The 10,177-nt window shown below is 35.7% G+C and overlaps 1 non-coding gene across 1 annotated transcript; it reads right to left on the bottom strand.

Annotated features, from left to right (window-relative positions):
- Positions 1-205: 205 nt before the first annotated feature.
- Positions 206-312, bottom strand: LOC128287641 (small nucleolar RNA R71). Its single transcript, XR_008278340.1, has one exon. It is a non-coding gene; the product is annotated as a small nucleolar RNA R71 (small nucleolar RNA).
- Between the last annotated feature and the right edge of the window lie 9,865 nt (positions 313-10,177).

Consider the following 10,177-nt stretch of genomic DNA (forward strand, 5'->3'; position numbering starts at 1 on the left):
TTGCACTTGAGACTATTCATAGAGGTGAGTGATTCTTTCAAGTTAGCTGGAGTACCCAAAGATGCACTATGATTGACTGTTCCCATATTCGCTAAGGGATAGAGCTCGAGCCTGGTTGAAATCATTGCCACCAAATTCAATTTCCACATGGCAAGAGTTAGCAGAAAGGTTCCTCATGAAGTATTTCTCACCTAGCAAGAATGTTAAGTTAAGGAATGAGATCACTGCTTTCCAACAAATGGATGATGCGTCATTGTATGAGGCATGGGAAAGGTACAAAGAATTATTATGGAAATGCCCTCATCTCAGAATCCCACATTGGATCCAACTTGAAACATTTTATAATGGTCTCAATGCTCACATGAGGATGGTAGTGGACACTTTTGCTAATGGTGCTCTCCTTTCTAAGTCTTATAATGAGGCTTATGAGATCATTGAGAGGATAGCAAACAATAATTATAAATGGCAAACCAATCGAGTAGTGTCAAGAAGATGAGTCGCTGGAATACATGAACTAGACGCTCTCACTTCACTCACATCTCAGGTATCCTCAATTTCGTTAATGCTTAAAAAATTTACCACTTATGGGTTTAATAGTTTTGCAGCATAGCCACCAAATCAATTTGAAAATGTAGCCTGTGTCTATTGTGGGGAAGGAAATCTGCTCGAAAAATATCCATCAAACCCAGAATTCGTGTATTACATGGGTAACCAAAACCAAAATCAAGGAAGGCAAGGAGCCAAATCCAATTCCTATAACCCATCATGGAAAAACCACACTAATTTCTCCTAGAATAACCAAGGGGCTAGACCCAGTAACACATATGCCCAACCTAGACCAACCCACCACCTATTTTTACCCAACAAGTTCAGAAACAACCTCGAGTTGAACCATCCAATTGCTTAGAAAACTTGTTGAAGCATACATAGCCAATATTTATTCCTTAATCTAAAGCCAAACTGCTACATTGAAAAACTTGGAAAACCAAATAGGCCAGCTTGCAATTGAACTTAGAAACCGAGCATAAGGTGCTTTACCTAGTGATATGGAGAATCCGAGGAATCTTGGGAAGGAGCATTGTAAAGCGTTGACATTAAGGAGCGAAAAGACATTAAAGCCCAACACCATTGAAGTTGAAGAAGAGCCAGCTGATGCTTAAGACTCAGAAGAAGTTCAATCGAGGTTGAAATTTCAGTTTCACCAAAACCTAAATCTGCAAGATCTGATAAAGTAACTTCTGAACTAGCTAATTCTGATAAACTAACAACTTCGTTAGATGCAGAATTGCCATAGATTACGAATCAACCAGTTCTAGTAAAGAAGCCTCCACCACCCTACCCTCAAAGACTTCAGAAGCAGAAGCAGGAAATTCAATTCAAGAAGTTCCTAGAAGTACTCAAGCAACTTCATATCAACATTTTGTTGGTTGAAGCACATGAATAAATACCGAACTACATCAAATTAATGAAGGATATCCTATCCAAAAAATGAAGACTTGGAGAATTTGAGACGGTAGCCCTGACAAAAGAATGCAGTGCATATCTTCGAGATAAACTACCCCCAAAGTTGAAGGATCTTAGATGTTTTACCATACCTTGCAACATTGGAGCAACATATCGTGGTAAGACAGTATGTGATTTGGGTGTGAGTATCAACTTGATGTCCATGTCAATATTTAGAGAGTTGAGGATAGGTGAAGTTAGACCAACTACGGTTACACTTCAATTAGCAGATTGATCCTTAGCACATCCAGAAGGGAAAATCAATGACGTATTGGTAAGTGTATACAAATTTATTTTTCCTACTGACTGTGACAGCCCTAATTTGACCCTAGTCAGAAAGTTGTTTCGAGACCACAAAATTGAGTCACAAAAATAATTAGATGTTATATTCTGTACTTATTGTATTCGGAATTTGTATGTGTGAATATTTCGTGCCTTGATTTTATCGATTAGGTATTAATTTATAAGGAAGGACTCATGTGATAAGATTTGAAAATGTGATAGGTGAACTTCGAAGTGGCCTATTAATGCATGAATTATTGACATGGGGGACTTGCATGTCAAATGGACCACTTTTAATGTAGTGGCCGGCCAAGGTGATGGGTAATAGATAATATATGCATTTTAGCATTATAATAGTTAGTGGGTGATGGGCATTTCATGTCCTTTATATTAAAGAATTAAATGTTTAATGGATTAATATTATGAAATATGAATTTTTATTAAAAGAAAAGGGTGATAAAAACAAAGTTGGCTCATCTTTTCTTCTTCCATTGCCGTACCTAAAGGAAGAAAAAGAATAAATTGAAGTTAAGGCATTTGGTCACCTTTAAGTTGATTAAGAAGCTCTTGAATATTCGGTGCCTAGGGGAAACGTTTCTAAGAAGTTTGGCCATGCATGTAACTAGATTGAGGTATGTTTGATATTATTCTTTGAGATTCATGTATATTTTAAGTTGTAAGTTTGAAATACCTAGCCATGGTTCAAATTTTGTTATTTGATGGAGATGATATTCGGCCATGAATGTTACATTCTTGGTTGGTATTTTGATGTCTTTGGTGATGAGGTATGAAGATGGTTGATTTTGAGTGTTTAATAAAAAGGATACATGAATTGTTGTTAAATAATGGTCGAATGTAGCATGATTAAAGATGTGAATAAATTGAAGTTAAGGAGGTTGTCAATGAAAAATATGAGTTGGATGAGCATGCATGTGCATTAGATGCTAAGGGGAAAAATCGGCTAACATGTTGTGTGTATTATGACCGAATGTGAACTTTGACAATATTGAGTAATGTTTGTGCTTTAAAATGATGAAATGGAGATTATGCTTAAGTGAATTTATAGGTATGTGATGATTGATTTGTGATATGCATGTTTAAATAACATGCATGCAAGGTATGTGTGAAAAAAAAAAAGTGATTTAGTAATAAATCTGCTTGGGACAGCAGCAGTAACGTGATTTTGGAAAATCACCATAAATGGTGGGAGATGAGTTAGAAGCATAATAAATTATGTAATTAAAGATTAATGAGTCTAGTTTCTTATAAAAGAAACCGTTTAAGCAAAAGAATTTCCGATAATGAGATATTTGAAGTGGTGTGGAACAGGGTCAGAATGACTTCTAGATCCTCTGTTCTGTATTTATAAAATCATTATAAATTGTAAAAAAATGGTTATAAGATGAAGTTTATATTCTTAGACTCCTTAATGAGTCTAGTTTCAAATGAAATAAATGGAAACATATTTTTAATTCTGTACAATGAGAAATTCAATTCGTAGTGAAGACTGGTCAGATTAGTCAAACAGTGAAACAGGGGAAACTTTAAGAAAAATCTGGTATTGATTGGCCAAACCAAAAATTCTTAAAATTTTATGGATAGAAGATATATGAGTCTATGTTCAGGGAAAATTAACGGAAATTGATTTGGAGTTTCTTAGCTCCAGTTATAAGTGATTTAGTGACTGTTGCTCAGGAAGACAGCTTACAGTGAAATTATGATTATGTGGTAAATATTGACAAAAATTTGTTAATGAGTTGCTTATTGATTTCTTATAAGCTTACTATGATCTGTATGTGTGAAAGTCGAATATATATATATTATATATTCTGAAAGTGATGCTTGAATAGTCGAATAATGACTAAGTTTAAAATTGTTGAATTTAAGCTCAAGAGCATAGAGGGGCAAATTCGGATAAGGGAAAAGAGAAAGTAATTGAATAGCCGTTGTAATCGTTCGACAACATTCGAGGTAAGTTCTTAAGTGTTTAAGCTTGATTCCTTTTTATATGCCTAAGAGTTAAATTAATATGGCAAAGAGAATGTAAATTTTATTTAGTTAATATGCCGAATATGTAATGATTTAAGGCTATAAGCCGATTATGGCTATTATGCTTAAGCTGAATTGGATTTGGAAATTTGATGCACTAAATGAGTGTTACAATGAATAAACTATGCCGTATATGTGCTGGTAGAGATATCACGATTTGTGATTATTAAATATCTAAAGGAAACCATGATGTGTATAAAATTATTATTATTAGTCCTTTGTGGTAGCCGAATGTGGCTTGGTACTAAAGTGATTAAATGTGAACTTCTATGAGGTAACTGTTAGTGATCGATGATATAAGTTATGCATTATAATATCTATTCGGGTTTCAAACCTAGCAGGCGTAATGCCGGTGAAATGACATCGGACTTAAAGGTCTAGCAGGCTTATGGCCGGTGATGAAATCAGGTTATTACCTAGCAGGCAAATTGTCTATAAACTATTAAAAGTGTGGTGCTATAAAACTATGGGCTAATACTATATGTGGATTCGTTCCGTAAAGTAAATTATTCAGGTACGAACAACCTAATTAAGTACTTGTGAATTAAATGAATTTGATGATTGATGCGAATCGAACATATAAGAAATGGTTTCATGTTTATGTTCAACTATGAGACTTTGTGTTAAATCGACAATCGATTTTGTTCAATACATTAAGTTGGTCAGGTATGCGATATGTACTTATGCATGTTAAATCGATTGGAATTGAATCATGAATGTGAATTGAGAAGCATAGGTAAAAATGCCTATGTCATATATGTGAGTAAGGATAAAATCATCGTAAATTATCGATAAGGATGGGCTATGTGCGGAACCATCTTATAATTGCTAATTTGAATAGTTGTGTGCAAATCAGTGAGCAAGATGTATTGTATTGAGATGATGCTTTAGTGAAAATATACATATGTTCTTTGTGGTGAATGAATATTAAATTAAAGTTATGAGCCGTATGTGACTAGCATATCTAGTCAAATTTGATGCTATCAAATGATGTACTAAGATATGTGTTCCAATATGGAAATTAAACCCTATGTGGTTGAAAGGATGAAAATCTTTGTTCATAGATATGTGTTTCAGTTATACAAGATTGAAGTGTAAGTTATGAAAGTGGGAAAGAACAGGTGAATTGTCTATCAAAATATGATATTCGGGCTTCGGGCCTAGCAGGCTATAATGCCTGTGAAACGATATCGGGCTTTGAGCCTAGCAGGCTATAATGCCGGTGAAATGAAATGTTATGTGAGTTCAGTGTTCCTTGTAAGATAGGGATTTAGTCGAATGTTAAAGATGAAATGATAGTGTATTATATCATGCTTATATAGCCGAATGGTAAGTATAACATGTTGGTAAATATGCAATGTGCTTTTATAATCGATTGATAAGTTTGAAATTAATGTGAGTGAAATGTTATGCATAAGCTATCAAATGCTAAGTGTGAAAATGAGATGAAAGAAAAGTGTTTGAGATGTGTTAATATATGATTAAATATGCATGATATTTGATGTGTATCCGGGCTTAAAGACCCGCAAGCTTCGTGCTGGTATTATATCCGGGTTAAATCCCGTAGGCTTCATGCTGGTAATATATCTGGGTTAAATCCCCCAGGCTTCGTGCTGGTATTATATCCGGGTTAAATCCCGCAGGCTTCGTGCTGGTAATATATCCGGGTTAAATCCTACAGGCTTCGTGCTAGTAATATATCCGGGTTAAATCTCGCAGGCTTCGTGCTGGTATTATATCTGGGTTAAATCCCGCAGGCTTCGTACTGGTATTATATCCGGGTTAAATCCCGCAGGCCTAGTACTATTTTTTATATTCAGGCCTTGAGCCTAACAAGATATTATGCCGGTGAGATACTATTCAGGCCTTTGAGCCTAGCAGGCTATAATGCCGGTGACATGATATCGAGCCTCGAGCCTAGCAGGCGAAATGCCGGGGAATGAATAAAAGTCTAAGGTTAAGGCACCTCATGTTAGATTGACAAATGAATACATTCAATACGTTAAGAGGGCCAGGTACGCATTATGTACTCATATGTGAGTTTGATTTGAATTGAATCATAAGTGTGATGTGATACATATGTGAATAAATGTTATAACTATATCTATGATCATGATACACCTGGTCAGGGGTGAAAGTATGTGAAAGTATTTGATTTAATTATGCTATGTGAATTCAGATTAAGTGTGATAAGAATGTTGAACGTGTATTATGTGCTTGTGTATATTCGGCCAGATGGCAATATACCTAGAATATATCCTCTTGAGAAATTGAATAATCGAAGTATAACTGCGTTTATTTGTTTGCATTGCTTAAAACTTACTAAGCTTATAAAAGCTTACTCCGCTGTTACATTCCTCTATTTTATAGATTGTTGACTCCAGTTACCTGCTCGGGTTGGAGTTCACCGAAGATATTATCACATTGTCGAGCTCACGCTATTGGTGTAAGTAAATCCTAGTATTTCGAGTCTATAGCATGTATAGGGTTTTAATGTCGAGTATGTGATATTATAATTTAGCCAAAGGTGTTGGCTTGTATTGATAAAGTGTTTTGGCCATGTGAATTGGCCTATGTTGGCTAGTGATGTTTTAGGCCTCGTAAGCCCATATATGGGACAGATTACATATGAAAAGAAAAGTTTTAAATTGACTAAAATTTTTCAGCACGGTTTTTGTGTGATTGGCTGAGTTTAAGTCGGGTAACATCTCGAACCCTGTTCCGGCAAGGGATACGGGTGAGGGGTGTTACACTGACTTTGTTATTCTAGACTTTGAAGCAGACAAAGAAGTGCCAATCATCCTAAGAAAGCCTTTCCTAGTAACTAGAAGGACCCTTATTGATATGCAGAAGGGCGAGCTTACTATACTTGTTCAGGACGACCAGGTTACATTTAATTTTTTTTAAGTCTACGCAATTTCCTGGCACAATTGATGATTGTTCTGCAATGTCCAATTTAGAGGAATTAATCATGGAAAAGGAACTCAACTATGTTGAGGACCTATTGAAACAAATTTTGACATCAAACCCTCTAAGTGATGAAGAGGAGGATGAATACTTAGCTTTGCTAGAAGCTAATCAAAGGGGATTTAATTCGTAATCTCGCTTTGAATCTTGGGAGTTAGAGAATAGGGATTATGCCCAATCAAAAGCGTTAATCGAGTAGCCACCTAAATTAGAACTCAATGTACTTCCTTCGCATTTAAAATATGTTTATTTAGGTAATGCTTCTACTTTTCCTGTGGTTATTTTAGCAGAATTAATCGTTGAGCAATAAGAGAAACTCGTCCTAGTATTGAAACAATTCAAGAAGGCTATTAGATGGACCATAGCCAATATTCGTGACATTAGTCCGTTTGTATACATGTACAAGATCATCTTGAAAGATGGCGAGAAAGGGATGATTGATGGACAATGAAGATTGAACCCCATCATGAAGGACGTGGTAAAGAAAGAAATTATCAAATGGTTAGATGCAGGTATAATTTACCCCATCTTAAACAGTTTGTGGGTAAGTCCAGTCCAGTGCATGCCAAAGAAAGGAGGTATTACAGTCGTAGAAAATGAAAATAATGAGTTGATACCAACTAGAATGGTTACAGGATGGAGAATTCTCATTGATTACCAAAAGATGAACAAGGCGACTAGTAAAGATCACTTTGCTTTTCCATTTTTAGACCACATGCTGGATAGACTTGCGCGGCGAGATTATTACTATTTTCTCGATGGATACTCAGGGTATAATTAGATTACAATAGCATCGAAAAATCAACACAAAACAACATTCACATGCCCATATGGTACATTTGCATTTAAATGCATGCCATTTGGTTTATGCAATGTACTTGCTACATTTCAAAGATGTATGATTTCTATTTTTATTGACATGGTTGAGAAATAATTGGAAGTCTTTATGAATGACTTTTAGTATTCGAAGATATATATGATGATTGCCTAGCCAATCTAGCCAAGGTACTAAGGCGATACGAAGAAACAAACCTCGTACTCAACTAGGAAAAGTGTCAATTCATGGTATGAGAAGGTATTGTTCTAGGGCATTGGATAATGAGACATGGAATCAAGGTAGATAAATCAAAGGTAGACGTTATTGAGAAACTCCCACCTCCAACATTTGTAAAAAGTGTTAGGAGCTTTTTGGGCCATGCCGGTTTCTATCGAAGATTTATCAAGGACTTCTCCAAAATTGCTAAACCTTTATGCAAATTATTGGAGAAGGACATGATGTTCAAATTTGATGAGGAATTCTTAAAAGCTTTCAAATATTTGAAAAGTCAGTTAGTTTCAGTACCCATAATCATCATAGTAGATTGGGATTTGCCATTTGCATTGATATGTGACGCAAGTGACTTCATGATAGGAGCTGTTATGGGCCAGCAAAGGAACAAAGTTTTTCATCCCATCTACTACGCAAGTATGTAACACCCCGTACCCGAGACCGTTGCCGGAGTCGGACACGAGGAGTTAACGGCTTAATCCACTCATTTTCACAGTCCATTTGAAAATTTTCCAGACAGCTGGCTAACTGCGTCACTGTCACCTTAAAAATCATAACTTGAGTTCCACAACTCGAAAATCAGTTTTGTAATTTTTCCCTGAAACTAGACTCATATATCCATCCACAAATTTTTTTCTAGAATTTTTGGTCAATCCGATTAGTACAGTTTATTAGTTAAAGTCTCCCCTGTTACAGGGTGCAACTACACTGACCTTCCTGCATTACGATTTGGATATCTCCCTGTACAGGGCTTCAATACTGATGCCGTTTGTTTCTACGGAAACTATACTCGAAACAAAATCTGTACATATATGGCATGACTTCTAATTATCTCTAGTAAATTTATAATGAATTTCCAAATTTGGAACAGGGACTCCAGAAAATGTTCTGGCCCTGTCTCATGAAAACTTAAATATCTCTTAACATACTGTTCATATGATCTTTTTGTTACTCTCCTATGAAAATAGACTCGTCAAGGTTCGTTTACATAATTTATTCACTATTTAATTCCATTCCTACTATTTTTAGTGATTTTTCACATCCAAGTCACTGCAGCTGTCAGCATCTGTCTTTAAGGTAAGCTTTACCTATTTCATAGTTTTTCAACTAGCCCTTAAACATAAATAGCACAAAATATGATCATGATTAACCATCCCAATGGCTAATCATTTCCAAACATTTCCATACCTCTTAATGAACAACATACAATGATTATAATACCATGCCCAATGTATACTTAAGCCATTTTCGCATGGCTATCCAAATTTACACAAAACCAAAAGGTACATGACCTACAACAAAAGGGTAGTCCTATACATGCCATTTCAAAGTTCAACCAAAATTATACCAAAAGGGGGCTTTGATAGTGTGGGAGACTTCGACTTCCAAAAATCTCGAGTCCGATAGCTGACGAGCCAAAATCTATAAAACAGAGAATCAAAGAAACGGAGTAAGCATTTAATGCTTAGTAAGTTTGAGTCATGAATTTAGACACAACCAAAGTATAGCATTTATGTAGCTAAACAGATAATTTCATATGCACAAATTCTCAATATCATACTTACTTCACATTACCAACCCTTATATTCATACACAAAGATCAACTTAGCCAAAGGCCGGTAGCTCGTTTATCAACTGAGCGAATACTTATTTGTAAGGGCTCAACTAATTCAAAGCACATGCGAAACATACCTCATTGTTGGGATTTCACAAGCGTATTAACTGAAATTTTTACAGCAAGTTCATTCATTCCCGAATCACGTACCTTCGGAGTTTAACCGGATATAGCTACTCGTTCAAATACCTTCGGGACATAGCCCGGTTATAGTAGCTCGCACAAATGCCTTCGGGACTTAACCCGGATTTAGTAACTAGCACAAATGCCTTCGGATCTTAGTCCGGATTTAGTAACTCGCACAAATGCCTTCGGATCTTAGTCCGGATATAGTCACTTAGCACAAAGCCTTCGGGACTTAGCCTGGACATCATTCGAAGAACCATGCACACATATATCAATAAATCATGACACATCCATATTTCATTTTCATTACCAAAGCTCAACACAAGACACTTATCATATTTACAATTTCGCTCAATAGCCACATACAAAGAGCATGATTTTGATTTACTTAAGACATAATCTAATCGAATCATAATTTAAGTTCCATTACCCGAAAACTTACCTCGGATGTTGTCGAACGATTCCGATGGCTATTCGACCACTTTTTCCTTCCCTTTATCGATTTAGTTCCCTTTGCTCTTGAGCTTAATTTAACAAATAAATTGATTTAATCATTTGAGCATCGAAAAGAGGAACTCAAGGTACTT

Source organism: Gossypium arboreum, chromosome 13 (assembly GCF_025698485.1).
Source record: "Gossypium arboreum isolate Shixiya-1 chromosome 13, ASM2569848v2, whole genome shotgun sequence".
NCBI lineage: Eukaryota > Viridiplantae > Streptophyta > Magnoliopsida > Malvales > Malvaceae > Gossypium > Gossypium arboreum.